Source organism: Balaenoptera physalus (genome assembly GCF_965194825.1).
Source record: "Balaenoptera physalus genome assembly, chromosome: 13".
Classification (NCBI taxonomy): Eukaryota; Metazoa; Chordata; class Mammalia; order Artiodactyla; family Balaenopteridae; genus Balaenoptera; species Balaenoptera physalus.
The window spans coordinates 33,551,260-33,574,053 of record NC_138892.1 but is presented as its reverse complement, the minus strand read 5'-3'; the positions used below and the strand labels follow the sequence as shown (position 1 = coordinate 33,574,053).

The following is a 22,794-nucleotide window of genomic DNA, read 5'->3' as shown; positions in this document are numbered from 1 at the left end:
TGCCTGGAATACAAGCCTTCCCTTTTGCCCCTCAGAAAGAACCAACGCAGTTGACACTTTGATCTTGTGTTTGAACCTCTGGAACTATAATAAAATAAATTTCTGTTGTTTAATCCACTCAGTCTATTATACTTTGTTATGGCAGCACTAGAAAACAGAGAAGACAACTGACTAAAACACTTCTTAAAATTTTCCCTATTATTGAGTAGGAAAAAGAAATAGAAAATTTGGTCATTTATTGGCACTGTGGGCCTTTTGATTCTGTTGTATAATAAATCTAATCATTTTTATTCATATCTTTTAACTACTTGTTTACAATGGAAATGGTATATACATAGCTCCATATCTATCTATCTATCTATCTATCTATCTATCTATCTATCTATCTATCCTTATAAATAGATTTTGAGCTCCTTCAGGGAAAGATTTTGTATTTATACATAATATAGCATATTACAATAATATGCATATATGGTATTTCATGTTTGAATAAAATAACTAATTAAATATATATTATTTAATTTACATTAGATGGTTAACCCTATTTGGCCAAAACATAACAGTTCAACATGTCCAAGTTAAATGAAAGTAACTTCTAAAGTGCTTTTTTTTAAAACTGTTATTCATGCAAATAATGTAAGTGAAGGGAAACAAGCAAATACAGAGGCATTTGATATATTTCCTTGAAAAGTTATGTCTCACAGTTGGGCCTGACTGTATTGCCAAATGATTATAATTATGCTATTATATTTTTCTCCTTTTGAAAAGAAATCATGTTTGCATCAATTCAGTTTGTATATAAAATAATTCACTACATATATCGATTTAATTCCAATTAGCTTTCCTTAACCTAAAAATATCATTCTTCATTACTACAAAAAAGTTTCATTTTTATTCTAAAGGTTTTAAATATTTCAAGAAACATTTTAAAGAAAGCAACTATTCAGGCAGTTTCATGCTTTATCTTAATAAGAACACTAATTTGATGATTGAAAATGGAGTTGGGTATATAATGAGGTCTCATGAGTACATTACTATGTAATAAAGTAACACCCGAAGGACAACCAGTTCTGGGAAATAAGAGAAAACTATTGATGAGAAAAGAATCCATGTAATGGATTATCTGTATGTCAAGTAAACTTAAGCAGAAATAATTGTTTGGTGGTTAATTTCATGAATATACGAAAAGCTTAACTTATAAAAATTCATACATTTTATTATGAAAGGCAGCAGGCCTTTAGCATAAATAGATGTTTCTATTTAGTGAAGAGTTGCAAATGACTCTCTAAAACAGTTTGCACAGACAAAATTTCCTCCTGTGGATTAGAAAACTGGTCAGTCACCTCTCTGTTTCCCTAATGGGGAAGTGTTTAGAATGAACTTACTATCCTACCAAACATAGCAAAAACTATGTAATTTAACACAAAGCCATGTGTATAAAGGTAAATGCATCTATTCATTGTTTTCATTCATATGTATAATTAACATATACAATTATTCATATTATATAATTCATATATGAGATATAGCAATATATGACATAAAATCGATCTATATATCTCCAAAAATTAGCATACATATTAATTTAACAATTTAATAAAAATTATATTTGTTGAGTGTCTGCTATAAACATGAGAATGCAAGACAGATTTGGGAAATGTTAATAGGGCAGAATCTATAGAATTTGATGACTGATTACATATAGGAGTTGAGCAAAAGGAGTAAGTGTAGTATAATTAAAGGTTTTTTAGCACAGGGATCAAGTAGACAATAGAAATAGTCACCACAGTTGGAAATATTGGGAAGAGTCAGTTTCAGAGGACAGAATAGAGAACATAAAAAAAATTCAATTTTGGATATATTGCATTTAAGTGGCTATTTATAAAACGTAATACTAATTTAATGATACTAAAAGTTATGGATGTGTAAGAACACTTATAATTTATTTTTATTTTTAGTTTATATTCAGATAACTATTTCCAGGTATGTTAATGTGGAGGATACATTTATTTAAGATATCATCTCACCTGTCCCCCCAAGTGGTCTGTAGCTTAACAGGGGAAGTAAAACTTTTTCAAAAGTATCTAAATAAATTTTCTAAATAGTCATTTATCAGTATCTTTAAAAGAGCCTTATATGAGCTGGTAGAGAATTCAAACTACTGAATAGAATAATATCCATTTGCTAATTTGTGACCTTATACTTTTATAAGCCTCAGTTTTACCATCTATACAATATGAATAATAATTATTTTCCAGTTGTTTTAAGAACTAAATAGCTAAAAATATATGGACTTCCTAGTACAGTGTTTTAACATTTTACATTACTTCCCTCCCATTCCTCTTTTGTATCTAAATCAAGAGAGACCCATGAATAGCTTTTTTAAAAGATGATTATTAAGACACATATAAGACTATCAATTATGAAAAGATTCAGTTTATTTCTGACTAGTCATTATCCACATAACACAAAATTATATTTTAAAATTGCCTATTTGACTAACTAAAAAATGTAGCCAACTAAAATTATAATTAGAGGCTATCTGGGTCTTCACATAAATAATTTTAGAGTACGAACTTAACTAGTTCAGTAAGATTAATACATGAAATTCAGTGGCAAGTTGCCAAATCACAATATTGCTTTGTGTTTAGCTATGTGGCCCAGTCATTCTTATCAAATCCAAATATAAGGTTAGTATAATGCTGGAAAAACTGTTAGTACATTTACCATGGTTACAAAAATGTTCTCACTGATATATGCCAATGATGAGCCTGTGAATTCTGTCACCTCTGCTTGGTTACAGTGTTGACACTTCCTAGAAGAATATCTTATTTGCTCACAGATAATTTATCAGAATTGGACTGGTTTACCTCTTTCACAGGTTGCTTTGGCAGATCAAAAAGTGTCCTGGCCTGGTTGGTGTCTGGCTTGAGTCACTGATGGATATGTAGGAGATAATGAATTAAAAGCACCCAGAGACTGTGAATCTTGTGGTTGGAAAAGTTCCGAGCAGTCTTTGGCACAGATGTCCTCTTAATTAAGGGTGTTAGTTTTGGAAAACTAGGGAGCTGGGATTGGGGACCATGGGAAGAGAAATATATAATGAAGGAAGCTTGTGCCTTTCAGTCTAAGAGGAAATACAAGAATTTGAGTTGACTCCCTATTACTGGTACCCTCTAGAGGTTCTTTGAAATATACCTTCAAATGTTTTCTGTGTATTTGGAATAGAAGAACTACCTTAAGTCATAAAAGAAACACTGATAAAATTCAGAAAAAATAGCTATATGGGGATGTTAGTCTCCAATATATTTTAAATAAATTCTCTATGTGTAAGTCAAAATTTTAAATAATACTTATCAACCAGCCTCTCTAGTAATAATTTCTTTTAAAATCATCTCATTATATTTTTCTTATTCCTTTCCCTCTAAAGGGAGGAAGATGAGATGAACGTGGCCTGATGAACTAAGATTCAAATCTCAGCTCCAAAACTTACTCATCAAGAGGCTTGCATCAAATCCCTTTCTCTCTCAAAATATCTTTCTTTATATTAAAAGGAGGATAATCCCATCCTCACAGAAGAGTTGAAGGATAAAGAAAATGTATGTACAGCATCAAGATCAATTTCAAAGGTCCTAATGTTGAAGAGTATTTGCAATTTTCTATCTTCACTCAAGTCTGAGTGTGTGTGCGTGTGTGTGTGCGTGCATGCACGTGTGTGTGAGAGAGACAATGAGAGGCTGAGACAGTAAAAAAAAGATAATCTGTATAAAGATAGAAAAGATGCATATTTTAGAAAACACATTTGCAGGTATTTTACAAAAGACACCAAAGAATACAGGTATGTTCTTCTTTGATAAATGTCTCTTTTCTAAAATTTAATTGAAGAATATATAAGCTGGTGGAACAGAGACTTGAACGAATTTAAGAAACAAAAAACTTATTCTATTCTAGTACTAACTGTTGGCATCAAAATAAAGCCAAACATGCATACATTGAAATTTAACAATGTAGACCTGACAACCTGAAAAGTATTCCCAGGGTTAATCTGACAACCAGATAAGAAAAGAGGTACCTTCTATATTCAAAATGAGCAAAGATGACCTATTTTCTTATGTTTGTCACTAACATCCTCACTGCTGCTAAGCTTGTTAGTGACAAATAACAAGGAAAAGGTCACAGCCTTATGTGATTTGAGTCAGCCTGGTTTTGAAATTACACATTTACCAATGTTGAGTACAGGATCTCTAAGAGGTGGCTTTCCTACCAAAGATAAAACTTTTATTTTTATATTTTCAAAACTTTTAAAATTCTCCTGCATAGTATGCAACTGATTGTATTATTTACAGAGACACACACTCATACTTCTAGTTTGCCAATCAAGAAAATCTAAATTGATTTTAATAAAATACAAAGACAAATATTTAAATGTTTAAATAACCAGCTCAATATAAAACAGTTACTACTTCAAAACAAAAACGAAAGAAAACAAACAAAACCTCTGCTAAAAGAATAGAATGGGAGCCATTTTTATTTCTCCTGGTATTAAATACATAATATTCCCTGGAGAAGAAAACAAAGGGAATATAAATTTCCAGAGAACACACAGCTAGGAAGCAGTTTAGCTGTCAGGGATTACAGTGTAGCTGTGCTTAATTCTACAATCAAGGCTCTTTCCCCTACATTATTCTACATTCTAATTACCTCATATAGAAGACAAATTATAAAATGATAAAAGGCAAAGTAAAAAAAAAATCATAATTGAAGCATTCCTCAAATCACAATTGAAGCATTCCTCAATTTTGTGAAAACTAGTAATACTTACCAACCTTAAATACAGATCATCAAAATAAGAAATGATAGTTTTAATAAAGGGTAACGTCTATTTTTTATTGTGTGCCCAAATTAATGAATAAAGTTTTCTTACAGAACAGATTAACAATACAAATGCCAATTATCCAATTATTTTGTGATTACTTGATTATATACAGCCTCAAAACTTTTAAGTAAATGTTTATTAGACCATAGTTTGCTCATTTTTGTTGCCTAAGACTTCAGTGTTAACTTTAAAGTTGAAGTTAAGATACATTAACTCTAATCATAATTCTCTAAGTAAGAAGTCACGGATATTGAATCTAAGGTAAACATCAGAAATTTTAAAAAGTGGACAGAGTATTAAGATGATAACACAGCACTCTTAACCTAGAACAACAACAACAAAGAAAATCCATGACAGTACAAAAGTGTCTGCTCAGTAAACTGAATAGGTTTGTAAAATCATATCTTTCTTTACCTCATGATATTATGGTAAGGATTCAGGTGAATTGTAAAGTGCTTATAGGAAATTAAGTTAGTTTGACTAAATGATGTGCTACTTATTTATTTGACAAACAGTTTGAGAGCATTTATTTTGAGCAAGGCATTGTTCCAGGCTCTGAGATACAGTGGTCAAAAAAAAAAAAAAAAACACACACACACACACAACAAAACAGACAACAATCCTGTCCTCATGGAAATCCCATTCTTACGATATAATTTTAGACAGTTATCTTCTCAATGTTCAATATTTTCCATCCCAGATTCCTCTCTTCCTATGAGATAACAAATCTAGAATTGTCCACAAAATATTTTAAGATTATTTTTTAAAGTTTGATAATTTCATCAGTCACACATATATGTGGATGCTTTTATACCAAAATTATTTTATACAGAATCATTTGACTGTTATTCTAGCACTCATCAAAATTTTTATGCAAAAATTAAAACAGATTTTTTCCATTTGTTACTTAAAATTAAAGAAATCAATTTTTTTATTAAAGTCCAATGATAGATTATGATTTTGAAATTAGAATTTCCTTGAAATGGGATTCATAAAAATGACATGTCTCACAAATGTTGTCGTTAGTGGTATAAATGTGCTTTATTTTTCAAAATAATGCAAGAGTTAGGTTATGAACAGAATTGCATCCCCCCAAAATTTGTATGTTGAAGCCCTACCCCCCAATATGATTGCATTTGGAGCTAGGGCCTTTAAAGAGATTATTAAGGTCAAATGAAATTATAAGGGTGAGACCCTAATTTGATAGGACTGGTATCCTATTCAGAAGATGAAGAGACACCAGATATCTCCCTCTCTCTCTGCGGGTACACAAAGGAAAAGTCATGTGAGAACACAGGGGGAAGATGGTTATCTGAAAGCCAGGAAGAGAGGTCTCACCAGAAACCAGCACCTTGATAGTGGACTTCCAGTTTCCAGAATTGTGAAAAAATTAATTTCTGTTGTTTAACTCACCCAGTCTCTAGCCCAAGAAAACTAATATAATCTACAATACAGCAGCTAAGGACTGTGCTTTTATGTCCTTCTAAATGATTTGTTATCTTAATATGATCTACTTTAGATGTGAAGTGGGAATAAATTCCATGCATCTTGTTAACATATCAATTGTAATCTTAAGAAGACTGATAATATATCAATAATTTAGAGTACAATGTATTAACCAGAGGTATCTGTGATTTCATGATCATCTTTGCTTTTCCCACAAAACTGAGGACACCAGTCTTTTGTGATGTTATAGTTATACAGTTTAAACATGTAAAGAGAGACCACAAGATTAAAAGACAATATAAATCCAGAAGCAGGCACATAAAGAAAGTTTTATTGACAAAAGGCAAATTATTACTATTATGAATGTCATATGTAGTTTAATGTAAATGAAAAAGTTATTTTGCATCCATTACCTCAATTATTCCCCCAAACCTAGGGAAAGTCACAAAAATACTAACATAAATATCCTATTATGTACTCTTAGAGTTTCTTATATATCTCTCCATCAAGAAAATTACCACAATTGCCATTTTATTATTATTCATGTGATTTTTTCATTATTGCCTATCTCCCCCATTAGACAATAAGATCCAGATTTATTTTCCCTTTTCTCTTTCTGTTATATCCAACTGTTTTAAACTTTTAAAAATTTAAGTTAAATGCAAAATATTCTAAATACCTAACTTCTCTTTCTCCATTGGTCCTGAAAAGTTTTGTGTTATGGAGAATGAACTGAGAAGCTTCATTCATTTTCTTTTTTATCGAAAGTAGGATCTAATTGTGTTCACCTTAATCATTTCATGAACAAAAATTGATATACTTATGAAATTCAAATACTATATTAATGTAAAGACAATCAATTTAGTCTTCAAGCTGGCTAGGAATAAATTAGTAGCACTGATTGTCAAATACTTTTGGGAATAAAGATTTTTTGGATATTCTAAGGGTCAAAGTCTTTATCAAACTTCCTTCTAATGCAGGAGGGAAGATTCCAATGCTACAAACCTTTCCTTGAGGTGATTCTGTATCTTATCAAATTTGAGGACAACCTGGTGATAGGGTGACAGACAACAAGTATAATGAAGGTCTTGATCTTTGTCCCCACTTTTACCTCCTTTCCCATATTTACCTGCAAGATTCTTGATAGTGCCTAATTGCCTAATCAGGATATTCATTGCAATTAAATGATGCTATAGTCCATCTAGAAGGACATTAGGAAGATACTTATTCTGTAGCAACTTTTCCTACCAGCTAAAGACCAAAAGACCTGTCTCTAGAGAAGTTTGGATAGGAGGTGACAAGAGAGAATTTCTGTGACTAGATCATTTTCTCACAACCAGTATGCAGAGCACATGGAACCCAAAGGGTTTATTCATTAATTCACTATTCTTGAAAACATATTTTAAGTGTTGTCTGTGTATTGACAACTGGGCTCGGCACAAAGAACACAAAATTGGTAAGCAAAGAGATGCCACGCACAATTTCATGAAGTTCACATTCTAACCAGAAAGGGGAAAAAATGATCACGTACTTCTAAATGTAAGTGAAATTGCAACCATGACAACATTTATGATGACAGAGGCAATAACATGGGCAAAAACTTTCTTTAAATGAGTGAATGAATGAATCAATGAATGTAACAGTGGGTAAAAGAGACTCAAAGTAGGCTAGTCCAGTTGGAATAGAGTGCCCTGCAGGAGGCTACAAGAGGAAGCAGAGACTGAGTCTACCACACAGGTTGTTGCTAATTTAACCTTAGAAAAAAGGAAAGATGTTGGAGGTCAGCGTCTCTGCCAACACAGTTTAAAGTGTAAGGTGTACACTCTAAAGTATGACAGAGAAGGGGAAATATAAAATCTGAATTTGAAAAGATAATTCATGCAGTGCTGCAGAGAAAGAGAAATGAGTGTAGGCAGACTTTGGTGGATATGGAAAAACAGCTGTTAAGCACTTGGAATTACTCAGATCTGGGCTTTCTGTTCAATGCATGACACAGATTTGGAATAATAATTGTTTGTTAAATGCTAAAATAATTCTTTATACCCTTCTTCTTTACCTGTAAGGCAGTATTAGCTGCCAGGAATAACTTTATAAATACAGTGGCTAAATTATACAGCCATTTCATGTATTGTTTAACATTTAAATACGAGAAAACTAAGCTATCATAAATGTCTGTCTCTATTTGCTGGAAAAATAAATGCAGTATATTCACTCCAAGATAATGAACAGCAATATTCCCTCGCTCTGACACTGAAATAGTTGTTCTTTATTTTTGTGCATTTTCTCTATTACTAAATAACTACCAAATTGAATAAGAAACATTGTAGTATTTTAAAAAGTAAATTCTATAAAAAATATTAATACAATTGCTATGAATTGAATGTTGGTGTCCCCCTAAAATTCATATGTTGAAACCCTAATCCCCATTGTGGTAGTATTTGGAGATAGGGGCTATGGGAAGTAATTAGGTCATAAGTTTAGAGCCCTCAAGGTGGAATTAGTGTCCTTGTAAGAAGAGGCAGAAAAGAGCTTGCTTGCTTTCTCTCCCTCAGCCAGGTGAGGCTACAATGAGAAGATGGTCTTCTGCAAACGAGGGAGAGGGCCCTCGCCAGACACTGGATATGCTAGTACCTTGATCTTGGACTTCCAAGATGCTAGAACTATGAGAAATAAATGTCTGTTGTTTAAACCACCCAGTCTATGGTATATTTGTTACAGCAACCCAAGTTGCTTAAGACAACATTTAGAGTATACACAATATAAGTTCAGTAAGTTCATACATGAACATTAAATAAATACTTTTAAGAATTAATTTCCAATCTTGGAGAAAAATCAAATTCTGTGCAGAAAAGTATAGATGTTATGAAAATTATACATAGGTTAGTAAGTCACACAAACAGTTTTCTGGAATAAGAAGTATCAAATGTAAAATCCATGAAGATAATCTATTTTTATGTTCTTGGTGAAAATAATGTCTGATATTCAATAAAAAGTAACAGAGGTGATATAAAATAAAACATTATTTTATTATCACAATATTAACTAAAGATATTATTTCAATATTTTGATACTAAAATTTTCTACTAATGCAAGAAAATTATGATCTAATTTTATATTACCATGATATAATATAGCATTGAAAAAAGCTTGGAATATTTGAAGTACTCCAAATTTTCCCCTTTTTCTCTGGTGATTGAAAGTACATTACAAAATGACCGAGGAGTATTAACACTTAAGAACCAGTATGCAACTTAAATTCTTATTTTTTCAGCCTTTTCAGATCATTTAGCCAAGACCTCCAACTTCTGACACAACTTTGCTTCTCTGCTTGCTCTATCTGTAGCACTGTAATTTCCCCCTTACAGCCCTTAAGATTTATAAACACTCAGCGTTCACACCTGCTATATGCAGTCAAATGTTACATGTTATGGTGGACAAAGATGAATAGAACATTATCCTTGCATTCTGAAAATTCAAAAACGCAGCAGGTGAAGGCTGGCAGGCAAATGGCTGACTAAATTCAATGTGGTACATACTATGAAAAGTAATGTAAAAAACGCAGCAGGTGAAGGCTGGCAGGCAAATGGCTGACTAAATTCAATGTGGTACATACTATGAAAAGTAATGTATAAAGTGCCACGAAAACAGATAGGGAAGTGATTGATTTTGTAGGGAATGCACTGTATGGTCAAGAATGGCTTCTAATAAAAGAAGTACTTAAGAATTGGGCTTTGATATTAATTTTTTTTCTTTTTTTTTTTTGCTTCTGGAAAAAAGAACAAGGCAAAGATGCCAGGGAAGTAAATATGTTGGTGTGATAGAACATTTGTTCCGATTGGTCAGGGGGTTCATTTTTCACAAAATACACTAGGTTTTCTTTTACCTTCAATCCTCTGTACAAATCTTTTTTTTTTTTTCTTTCTGAAATACCACTTATTATCCCTAAAAAAAACTATTTCTCAAATCCAAACCAAAATGGCTAGAAACACATGCTGGCCTGGTATCCTTTTAAAGACATCTCTTCTTGTTTGAGCTCCATTGCTCTCTCCTTCTCTGAATTTCTAAGCAGTAGTCCTCTGGATTACTTGTATTAACCCTGTTCACGTACTCCTGAGCTTTTACTCTTGTCGTATCTCCCTAATTAGTCAGTACATGCACTGATAATTTTTAAAATATTATGTAAAATTCTATGCACAGAGTTCTAAATAAATTTTTTTGCATTTGCCTTAAGTCATTTTTCTTTTTTTCATAAACAGTAAATTCACCTTAGAATTATACTTCTCAGCTCTAAACTGCAGACCTACCAAATGACGTGCTTGTCAAAAAGTGTCTGTCTGTCTCTACGTGTGTCTCTCTCTCTCCCCAACCCCCCCCTCCACATCACGGCACATATTCCTATCCTAGCCTTCAATACCCTGACTCCAACAGTCTGACACATTCCTAGGAGTTTATCAAAAATTAATTTAGACATTGTTTCTTCCCATAAATCTCCTTATCCCCTAACATCCATCAGATATCACTCTTCAGTGTTTGTATATAACTGTATTAATAACACACCTCTATCAGGGCACTTAAGATTCCATACTGTAATTCTCTCCTTACTTTCTTATCTCAGTCTGGGGAAAGAGACTGGAAGTTATTCATTTTTATATCCCTAAATGTTAGTTTGCAGTGATGCTTACACTTTGACTTTAAAAATGAGTACATATACTTTCAAGAAAGTCCTTGACATACATGGGTATAATTTGAATGTGCTGATTCAAAAGCTTTCTAGAAACAGGAAACAACAAAGTGCAGTTGAAAATGTAGGCAAACATGGTTTATAATAGGGGAGAGAAAGGAGTTCTGCTATGCTGGAATGTAGGCTTAATAAAAGAAAATACATAAGAGATGAGTGAAAGGATTTATAAATGAAAACTTTGTTGAATTAGTCAGTGAGTAAATAGGGCCAGAAATTCAGGCTGTGATTAGAACAGGAGACTCTAGAAATTTGTGTGATTAAAATCAATTTCTCAATCAATAAGCAAGAGGAAGATAAAATTATGAGTGGGGTATTGATATGTTTAATGAAGGCCAGAGTGGGGAGATTTATGTGCATGGAGACTAATAGGAGAAATAATAACAGAATGTGAACTGATAAAGTAAGACTGGAAAATCAGGGAAGACAGATATAGGAGGGCTTGTAAAGAAGGAACTGCCAGGTTTTGGCAAGTATTATTTCAAACACTGATCCACTATTCATTCAATACTATATTTGTTCTAGGCACAATACTACGTACTATGAAAAATTTTAGGTAAATATAGATCCCGCTCTCAAGAAGTTTAAGTAATAACGGGAAAGAACTGTGAAGAAAAAGGAATTAGAGCTGGAACTTGATAGGAAGAATTTCAATAGATCATGTGGCTCATTCAAGGGAGAGGAAAATCCTATAGAAGCTATCGAAGTTAGGAAAGTGGTATTGTGTTTAGAATGAAGAAAGTTCTGCAGTTTGGCCTGAGAATAAGTGATGGATAGACAAATAAAATGAGATGAGGCCTAAAAGAAAGATTAGGGTTATGAAGGAGGGAGATTTGAGTATCAGGCTGAAGACTTGTTAGGTATTAGAGTGGGTATCTCTTGTTTTGGGATCTCTTACCTGTGTTTATTTTATTTTATTCTTGTTTATATTTTCTTTTTTTTATAAAATGATGCTGAATTATCTTTTGAAAATATCCCTTTTCACAAAGGGCCACTGTAACCCTCTATCCCAGGAATTTGAATGTTAATCAATGACACAAGGACAGTAAATGGGAGGAAGCACACCAATTGCAGTGTCATGGACAGATTATCCTCTCATTCCTGCAAACCTCCTTGTGTCCTGTCGGTTGCAAGGGCTGGTGGTTTAGCTTTTCCTTTTGGCCTCTGAATTATCATGAATCCTTTCAATAAATTCCTTGTTTCCCTCAAGTAGGCTAGAGTTGATTTCTGTTACTTAAAAGCAAAGTACCTTTACTCAAAAACCAACAGAATTATATTATATGACATGTTCACATAGATGGTAAGAGTCTGAATAAAACAATATTTTGTTTCACATATGTAGTTTTCAAAGTATGAAAAATCAAAAGATCTGTACTGTGAAAGACTTTTTGTAGTATTGATGTTATTCCAAGACATCAATATGTAGAAAATTGTGCTACCTTTTGAAGGAAATCATAAATCCATGTGCAAAGTAACTGTAACTTAGACAGGGCCCTTGAAAAGAGTAAGTTTACCATGCCATTGTACCCAGTCCATAAAATCAACGATTTATATTGAGAAAGCCAGGATTAGGTTATCCTTGGAGAGCTTGAAGAAAATATTTTCAATTACTTGAAAATGTGTAGCTGGCAAAAAAAATGTATTCACTTTCAGGTAGTTTTGTGTAAAAGAATAAAAGGTTAAGAGTAAACTAAAAGCAGGACAGACTCAGGATAAAAGCAATATAAGGCAAGAAATTTATTTTCATAAATTAAAATGTTATATCATTTATATGTCAGCTATCCATTAAACCTCTTGCTAACATTAAACTACAACACCTACTGCTACTAATAATAGTTGAAAAGTCTCTAGAGCTATGTGTCAGAGTCTATTCTGAACACTATTTGAACTATCTCATTTAAGTTTAAGAAGACTGCTATGGGACAGGCGCTATAATTCTTAGGATTCAGATCACATAGGAACAGATAACACAACCCACATTCGCTTAAGCAAATAGGACATTTATTGGCTCACATATATAGAATTTTCTGGAAGAGGTTTGTCTTAAAAGGCAGATTCATGGGCTTAAAAGCTATAAACAAAATTTATAGATTCAGTCTTTCACTTTGAATCTTCCCTATCTTATTAGTTGTCACTGTCTAACCCTTCATGATCATAGGATGGTTATGTAAGTCCAACTGGCCACTCTACCATCTTGAAGTCCAAAGAAAAGAGAAATTTCTTATCCTTCAACATGTTAATATCTTGGCTTGATTATCACTGTCTAAAGTGAATGGTACTCATTCCTGACACAATCAGGAAGACATATGTTGACTGACTTGTGCACTATTTGTAACAAAAAAAAATTGTGTGTATAGTAATAATAAAGATCATAATTGTAATAATAGCAATGAACACTTACAGTATTTACTTTCAGAATTCAAAGAACTTGGAATAGATTATAGATCTTCACAATACCATAATACATAATGCACTACTACTATTCCACATTATATTGAAGAGAAAACTGCGGCACAGAGACATTAATTTACTTGACAAGGGACTTCCCTGGTGGTCCAGTGGTTAAGAATTGGTCTGGCAATGCAGGTGAGGCCGGTTCGATCCCTGGTTGGGGAATTAAGATCCCACATGCCACAGAGCAACTAAGCCCGCACGCTGCAACTACTGAACCCATGTGCCACAACTAGAGAGAAGCCCACGCACAGCAATGAAGAGCCCATGCGCTGCAACGAAAGATCTGACATGCTGCAACGAAGACCCAACACAGCCAATAAATAAATAGATAAATAAATATTTTTACAGATTTACTTGGCAATATTCAGACAGATGTCAAGTAGAAGATCTGGGGTTTGATTAGAAATTGTCAGCCTCGATCATATGGTAGCTCTATTTTTAGTTCTTTAAGGAACCTTCCTACTGTTCTCTACAATGGTTGCACCAATTTACATTCCCACCAACAATATAGAAGGGTTCCCTTTCTACACACCTTCTCCAACATTTATTATTTGTAGACTTTTTGATGATGGCCATTCTGCTGGTGTGAAGTGATACCTCACTGTTTTGATTTGCATTTCTCTAATAATTAGCGATGTTGACCATCTTTCCATGTGCCTGTTGGCCATCTGCATGTCTTCTTTGGAGAAATGTCTACTTAGGTCTTCTGCCCATTTTTTGATTGGGTTGTTTGTTTTTCTGTTATTGAATCATATGAGCTGCTTGCATATTTTGGAAATTAAGCCCTTGTCATTCTCATTGTTTGCAAATATTTTCTCCAGTCTGTAGGTTGTCTTTTCATTTTATTTATGGTTTCCTTTGCTGCGCAAAAGCTTACAAGTTTGATTAGGTCCCACTTGTTTATTTTTGCTTTTATTTCTTTTGCCTTGGGAGACTAAGAAAATATTGCCAAGATTTATGTCAGAGAATGTTCTGCCTGTGTTCTCTTCTAGGAGTTTTATGGTGTCATGTCTTATATTTAGGCCTTTAAACTATTTTGAGTTTATTTTTAGAGCTACCATATGATCCAGAAATCCCACTCCTGGGCATATATCTGGAAAAGATGAAAACTCTAATTAGAAAAGATACATGTACCCCAATGTTCATAGCGGCACTATTTACAATAGCCAAGACATGGAAGCAACCTAACAGATGAACGAATAGAGAAGATGTGGCGTATATATATATATACAATGGAATATTACTCAGCCATAAAAAGAATGAAATATTGCTATTTGCAGTAACATGGATGGACCTAGAGACTATCATGCTAAGTGAAGTAAGTCAGACAGAGAAAGACAAATACTGTATGAGATCACCTATATGTGGAATCTAAAAAAATAACACAAATGAATCTATTTACAAAACAGACACAGACTCACAGACATAGAAAGCAAACTTATGGCTATCAAAGGGGAAAATGAGGTGGTGAAGGGATAAATTAGGAGTATGGGATTAACAGACACATACTACCATATATAAAATAGATAAACAAGGATTTACTGTATAACACAGGGAACAATATGTAATGTCTCGTAATAAACTACAAAGGAAAATCATCTAAAAAATAATATATATGTAACTGAATCACTTTGCTATACACTTGAAACTAACACAATATTGTAAATCAACTATACTTCAATAAAAAGTTGTCAGGCTCTAAAGCCTACAAAGTAACCATTATACAATTGACCCTTGAACAATGTGGGGCTAAGGGTGCTAACCCTCCACATAGTTAAAATCCACATATAACTGATGGTCCTCCATATGTGTTGTTTCTCCATATCCTCAATTCCTCATCCATGGTTTCAACTAACCCGTATCATGTAGTACGAAATACTGTAGTATATAGTACTCAAAAAAATCTTCTCATAAGTGGACCAGTGTAGTTCAGATCTGTGTTGCTCAAGGGTCAATTGTACTGCGCAGTCATTCATTGTACTGTACATTCATATCCTCTGAGTGGAGGATAACAAGGACATTCCCTTGCTAACCACATGTGATGAAAGTAGTCATAATAGAAAATGTGAGGTGACATTTTCCAGAAGATAAGAAAACTGAGGCACAAAGAAATTAAATAACTACTCTGAAGTAATTAACCAATGAATAGTTGAGCTAAAGTTCAAACTAGATCTATCTGATGGCAGAGTTGGAAGCCCCAATTACTGTAATATGTAAATGCATGTTATGACTGCTATTGAATATATTTGTATATAGCTAAGGTAACCAGAAATTTGGAGTGCATTACCTTGATGAATTCTCATTTCTCCCATTAATCATGTTCCCTAATAGTCTATGAACTATCATAAGTCTCTCAACCCAGGGATAAGAGAGGGACAGTGCTGCCTGGAACAAAACAGCCATTGGCTAGATTTAAGTTTCAGTGGGTACTTATATTTTGGTTTTGCTTCTTTTTAAATGTACACTAAGGCAATAATCTTGAAATATGGACCTTGCTGAAAAAGTTATGAAGTTTTATGTTCCATCAGCTTCCATTTACATATCAAGAGCCAATCCTTGCAGAATAAATCATCAATTTTGTCCCATAACTTTGAAGGGATATTATGAATACTGACAATAACTCCCAAAACCATTAATGCTGACTCAGAAGGAGAAGTTACATATGATGTAGAGAAACCCATGCCACAGGGAAAGAGGTAATGGCAAGCCCAATACTGTCAATACAAAGACTCTACTACAAACTAATTAGATTCAATCTTTTAGTAGTAGTAATGAGTAATGTAGTAATGAGTCCTACACATCCATATTTTTCAAACAGCCATTTTTTTTTTTAATGTTAAGTCAGTGTTGACAAACATTGCTCTAGAAAAAAAAAAATGATACTGCATAACAAATTACCACTGCATGTAGGCAATAGCATTACTGGGCTACTGGGAAGTTGTCAGGGAGAGAGTCCAAGGAAGCTCTTCTAATTTTCTAGCCTAAACCCAGTCTACAAGGATCCAGAAGTCCCTGTGTGTTCTAGTTAGGTGCTGGGAGGGCTAAAGAATAAGTCAAGAGTGGCAGATAGGACCAAAAGACCCCTGACTATGGGGGTTTTATAAATAAGAAAAATGACTAGGACCATAGATAGACACCAGCAAGAGGTGTGGAAAAATCACTCTGAAAAGCCAGAAAACACAGTATTCTTCCAAGGTCACCAGTCCAGGCCCAAGAGCAGAGGAGCCACTCTGCAACAAATATCCAGAACATCATATGCATCTTGAGATCCAACACAATCTTGAAAGGAACAGAGGGTCATGAAAGTTGAGAATTTGAGCATTTACATATATGAGAATTTGTTTAAGCTTAAATAATAGTACTTTAAATTAATACTTTTTTTAAATTATTTTTTCTCTTTTACATATCAGGTGAATGTGAAGATTGAAGGCAGGGTGCAAGGCTTGAAATATCACTTTATTTCCTGTGCACATTTAAATGTTAGTGTGCTCATATTTTGTCCTATTTATAATAATTTTAGAGGTTCTTTTTTATTATCCCTGGATTTTTCACCTTTTCTTCTCCATTGAAGCAGTTAGTGATTTCTATGCTTCCTTGCCTATGGATAGGTTTGCAACTAGAAAGAAAGCAAAGTTGCAGATAAACGATCCTTTTCTCCACTATTATTGCCAGAAGTCTAAACCCAATGAGGGAATTTTACAAAGTGCCTCTGAGAAAACAATAAAGAGAGAGAAACATCTTTGAACAAAACATCAAGAGGGAATTTACCTAATAGATGGAGAGGAGCCCAATCTCCAGGCTGGGGAAAGAGTATGCAGGGACCGTGAGCACAGAAGGAAAGGAGAGGTAGGTTTTGGAGATACTTATCATCACAGTGAAGAGGGGCCAAAACACCCAAATGGCGTCAGTGAATGGTGCTTACAAAGAAACTGAGCCATAGCACGTGTGCTTACAAGTGCTGACTAAGATTCTTACGTGCACAGTTGACAGGGAAATAGCATAAAGTTTCTAGATCTAGTGAAAGTCCCATAAGCAACCAAGGCAGTATTTCCTTCCAGTCTGGTGGGATCAAAAGCCCAGTTAAAATGAGGTCAATTTAAAGGAAATAAAGTCCTATTTATTATACAACTAGGTACTATTCATACCTACTACACAAAATATAACTTTAAATTGATGGACTAATTATCTTAGTGAATAAAAATTCACTAAGATCTTCAATAACCATTGATTGTTTAAAATGTTAAATACATAATAAAATGTATTCTTGAGCAAAATTTTGAGAGATGAATGAGACACTTGCACAGAAAGATAAGCACGTTCAAATTTGCTTGGTAATGGGTTGCTATCATGGATTTCATCAGAAAAGAGTAAATGTATACTGCTGGTATATCCACATAAACATATTACCCCTAATATATCCACATCTAGAATTCAAATCATTAACAGAATACTAAGCTCGAATTTAAAAAAAAAAAATTTGAGGAAATATACAGACTCCTACAAAGTACTAGTTTGTGCATTTTAGAAAAATGGTTGAAATACTTTTTTCTGGCAAAAAAGTATTAAAATTTAAAATTTAATTGCCTGGGAAATCTAATTAGTAATGACATTCTACGGACATTCCATTTCTCCAACTTTACAGTTACTTCAGGTTTTACAACACACTTATCATTTATCTGATAGAAAATAACATCTCATATTTGTCTTCAAATGTTGAAATCTGACATATTTAATTGTCTAGTCAATTTTGGATTTGATTAACACTTGTTTTAAAGATAATTATTCAGAGGTTCATTTTTTAGTTTAATCTTGCTCAGGGCTATCTAAAGATGCTACGTTGTTCAGAGGAGTATATCATTACTCAGAAAGGAAGTGATTTATTGAGTAATTAAGGCAAACTAAATCTATACCAACTCAATGCAAATTATAAGTGAATGCTAACTTGGTCTGAGCTCCGCAATCTTTTTCAAATGTAAAAGACTATTTATTTTGTTGCTATTAGTGCTTCTAATACCGTTAGATTTTAGTAAATATTTTCTTTAGTTTTAATTTTACATTTGTTTTCTAAGAAAAAGTAAGATACTAAAAATGAATGTGGGTATTTTCACTGAAATTAGGCATAGTACCAGAAGAAAGCTTGGATGATTTTAAAACTATGAATAAAATAATGATTTAAAATTATACATACACTCATTTACTTTCGGTTAACAAACATTTCTGAGTACACATTTATGTACCTGTCAATGTTTTCTATAAATATATAATAATAAATTTGTGTTGCTATAACATAAAAATTGTCATAATTTTATTAATTCCTGTTATCTACTCATTAACTTGTTAATAATGTAAATAATTCACTTCTCCCACCATAATTTTCAGCTTAGCTGCTGTCAATTATTTTTTATAGATTAAGCTGAATTGAAAACTAAAACATGAAAATTGGCAAATGTTGCAGAGTTGGAAAACTTCCACATATAACTAAAATTTTTAAATGTGAAAAAAAATTAAATGAATAGGCAAGTAAGAGATGCACGAATGTTTGGGTTTATATTTCCATATAAATACAACACCCTAAATTCAAACAAATATTAAAGAATGTATATACATTTATATAGATAAATAACTATGGAAATTATGCCATTACTTTGGCATCATAAAAATGATAAAGTGAAAAATTTGCAACAGTAATGTCACTATTTATTTGGATATTTAGGGTTATAATAGAATTTTGTGCAAATAAAATAACATTATTTAACATATTACTGTTTTAAAAATAGGTAAACCACTTAAATTTTAAAAATCTGTGTTTCCTTTATAATTAGAGAATTATTTTCTAATAGAAACTTCACATTGATTATTTTCTAATTATGATTTGTTCATTACGGTTCTCACTTAATGATAAGAACAATAATGAATTTGTCCTGTGCTATAACTAAGAAAAGATGGAGAAGAAATAGACTGTTTGCCATTGAAAGTTAAACTTCTGCTAGACCTAAATTTGTGAAATTCTGATACAGTACTTCTCAATGACATCCCAGTGCCTTCTCCACAAAAATAACCCAACTTATATCTACAATATCATGTACAGTATAACAAAACTTCTTTCATCTAATCCTTAGCATTAGAGTAGCCCCTACAACTGACATTCGATTTTTAAAATTCAACTTAAATTTTCTGTCTAATTTGTGGACCCAAGCTTAAATATAGCAGGGAGTCAATGGATTTAGGAATTGAGGATGTGAGAGACAGAGAGAGATAGAAGGAGTTGGGGAGGAGGGAAGAAAGAGACTGGACACAGCTGAGTTGTCCCTGATTATTTTAAGTTATTGCTTGATATAAGCCAGCTTCTATCCCTCCACTGCCCAACAAGCCTTTCCCAGGAATTCCTACATTTGTCTTGAAAAATTTGATGCCTGCTTCTTCTAAATATTTGGGCTATATAGAATAGCACAGGTATTCCTGGCTTACATTTAAACCCCAGTCTCTTGGAGATCTTTACATGAAGCCTCCAAAACTCTTCAAAATCAGGTTTTTAAGCAGAATCATATAATGCCATATGGGAAATTATAAACAGAATCATGTCAGACCTTGTGATTTTTAAGAGCATCGGAAGAGATTTTTGGGACTTCCCTGGTGTCACAGTGGTTAAGAATCCGCCTGCCAATGCAGGGGACACAGATTCATTCCCTGGTCTGGGAAAATCCCACATGCCGCAGAGCAACTAAGCTCATGGGCCACAACTACTGAGCCTGCGCTCTAGAGCCCGTGAGCCACACAACTCGCCTAGAGTTGCCTGCACGCCTAGAGCCGGTACTCCACAACAAGAGAAGCCACCACGATGAGAAGCCCGCACACCACAATGAAGAGTAGCCCCCACTCACCGCAACTAGAGAAAGCCCGCGTGCAGCAATGAAGACCCAACGTAGCCAAAAATAAATTAATTAATTAAATTAATTTATTTTTTAAAAAAAGAAAAAAACAGATTTTCATGTGAACTTCTAAAAAAATTTACATGCTGGCTCAAAAAGTATTTGCTGACCCTGAGCATGGGGGAAAAAAGGAAGTAAATGTGCAAGTTTGCAAGCTGAATTATTTGGTCATGAGTACAACCATTTTTATGTAGGAAAATGTGTTTGGTACCTAACCTGACCTTTAAGATCTGCAATTTGCATTTTCTCCATCTCTGCAGTCTCATACTTGGTGTGCTACCAACCACACTAAATTACAGCTGTATATGCTAGTAAAGTCTGTCACCCTGTGCTTTCATTATCTTCTTTCCTCCTTTCCCTTCCTTTTCTGCATTAATGCTTACTGAGGACATACTAAGTGCCAGACTTAGTAGTCATGGTAGAGTGAGAAATAAATAGGGAACACATCCTCACAGTGGTTGCAGAAGCAGGATTCATGGCCTAACCATGAAGAATGTGGAAAGGAAATGAAGAGGTGTTATGCTTCTGGGAAGCAAAAGAGATTTCTCTTTTTGACTAATAAAGTGAGTGAAAACCCCGATCCTGAATCAGTATCATTGCCTGATTTCCCTCTTCTTGTACAAGGTGAATAAAGTGTAGCTTGAGAAAAACCACACCTATTGAAACTGGTGCTTCCCTTTCTCCATCATTCATCTCATCTCTGCTTTATCTCCTCTCTTCTATATGTTTTGTCCCCTCTTATCTACTGGCTTCTCCCCACAGGCCCTGAGTATTCCCAAGTGCCTCAATAATGAAAAAAATAAAAACAAAAATAAAAAGCTGCCCTATAATACTGCAACCCCAACAACTATTATGTAAGCTTTTATTTCTATTTTTCTCACAAATTTTCTTACTGTTTCTACTTCCTTACAATCCATTTAATTCTCATTTCACTACCTCTGGCTTCTATATTCATCATAATAATTATGTCTACACATATGAAAGTCAACAACTGCCAAATGCAACAGATACTCTTTTCAGTTGAGTTTATTAAATATTCCAGAATCACTGGCTACGTTTTTTTTTTAATGTATTTTTCATTCACCCATTGCAGCCATGGAGTCTGCAGGCTCTTATCACTTCCTGGTCTACCTGCTTTTCTTTGAATATTTATCTTTAATTACACAGTATGTAAATATATCCTCTAACCGTCTTCTAATTCTTTAGAAAATTTAAACTGTTCTCTTGATTTCGATTAATGAAAATAAGCCTATAACATATTGTCCAACGACATAAAGCACTTTATTGGCAAAATGTTCAAGTTTGAGATCCTTGATCCTTGTATAACCTCTCATCCTCTGATGTTCTTCATTGTAGTTACTGATACCACGTCACTGAAGCTGGCATCTTGGGGAATCAAGATGCTTCAATCTGTTGAAATCTTTATTCAATCTTACAACCTATTGAGTACTAAAGTCACATATATTTATCTCTTACATAGTCTTGAATAGATTTCTTCATTTTATTACCATGGCATTTATTTATATTCTCTTTATCATCTGAATGCGTGCATAACTTACCCATAACTATAACTATATCTCCAGTTGCTGTCAAGGTATAAATCACATCATATCTACCTTTGTCTGTTTGGGCTGCTATAAAAAAAAAAAAATCAGGGACTGCGTGACTTACAAACAACAGAAATTTATTTTTCAAGGTTCTTGAGACTGGAAGTCCGAGATCAGGGTGCCAGCATGGTCAGGTGAGAACCCTCTTTAGGATATCAGATTTTTTTCTTATATCTTCACATGAAAGAAGGGGTGAGGGATCTCTGTGGGGTCTCTTTTATAAGAACACTAGTTCCATTCATGAGGGTTCCACTCTCATGACCTAAGCACCTACCAAAGGCCCCACCTACTAATGCCAACACACTGGGCATTAAAGTTTCAACATATGAATTTTGAGGGGATATAAACCTTTAGACCATAACAATATCCTTTCTCTATATAATAACAACTTAGTGGCTTCCTCTGTCAGAATAACTGACTAGATCCTTTCCATGACACTTAAAACCATCACAGACTACATGCCCATGAAGCCAGCCCTGCTAACATGTTATAATGAAACACAAAACTGCTTTTATTAACCATAATTCATACATTATTTAATCTTTTTTATTTTTATTCATACTTCTGAATGTATTCCATCTTCTCATTAGTTTCCATTGTTTTCTCTGCCAGGAATTTTCTTCCCACCTCCTTTGATGAGCATACTTTCTATGTAATGTTCTACATTAAAACCTGGCTAGGTGTCATTGCCTGAGAAGCCATTCCATGCTCCCACCCTCACCCCTGCCACACAGACTAAATAAA

General features: G+C 33.6%; 1 protein-coding gene and 1 long non-coding RNA gene across 3 annotated transcripts in view; one reads left to right on the top strand and one right to left on the bottom strand.

Moving 5' to 3' along the window:
- MGAT4C (MGAT4 family member C) overlaps positions 1-22,794 on the bottom strand; it is an 828,975-nt gene that overhangs the window by 648,059 nt on the left and 158,122 nt on the right. The window lies entirely within an intron of this gene.
- LOC309640427 lies at positions 192-22,794 on the top strand. The gene is made up of 2 exons (XR_014252208.1): positions 192-9,810; positions 9,888-22,794. It is a non-coding gene; the product is annotated as an uncharacterized lncRNA (long non-coding RNA).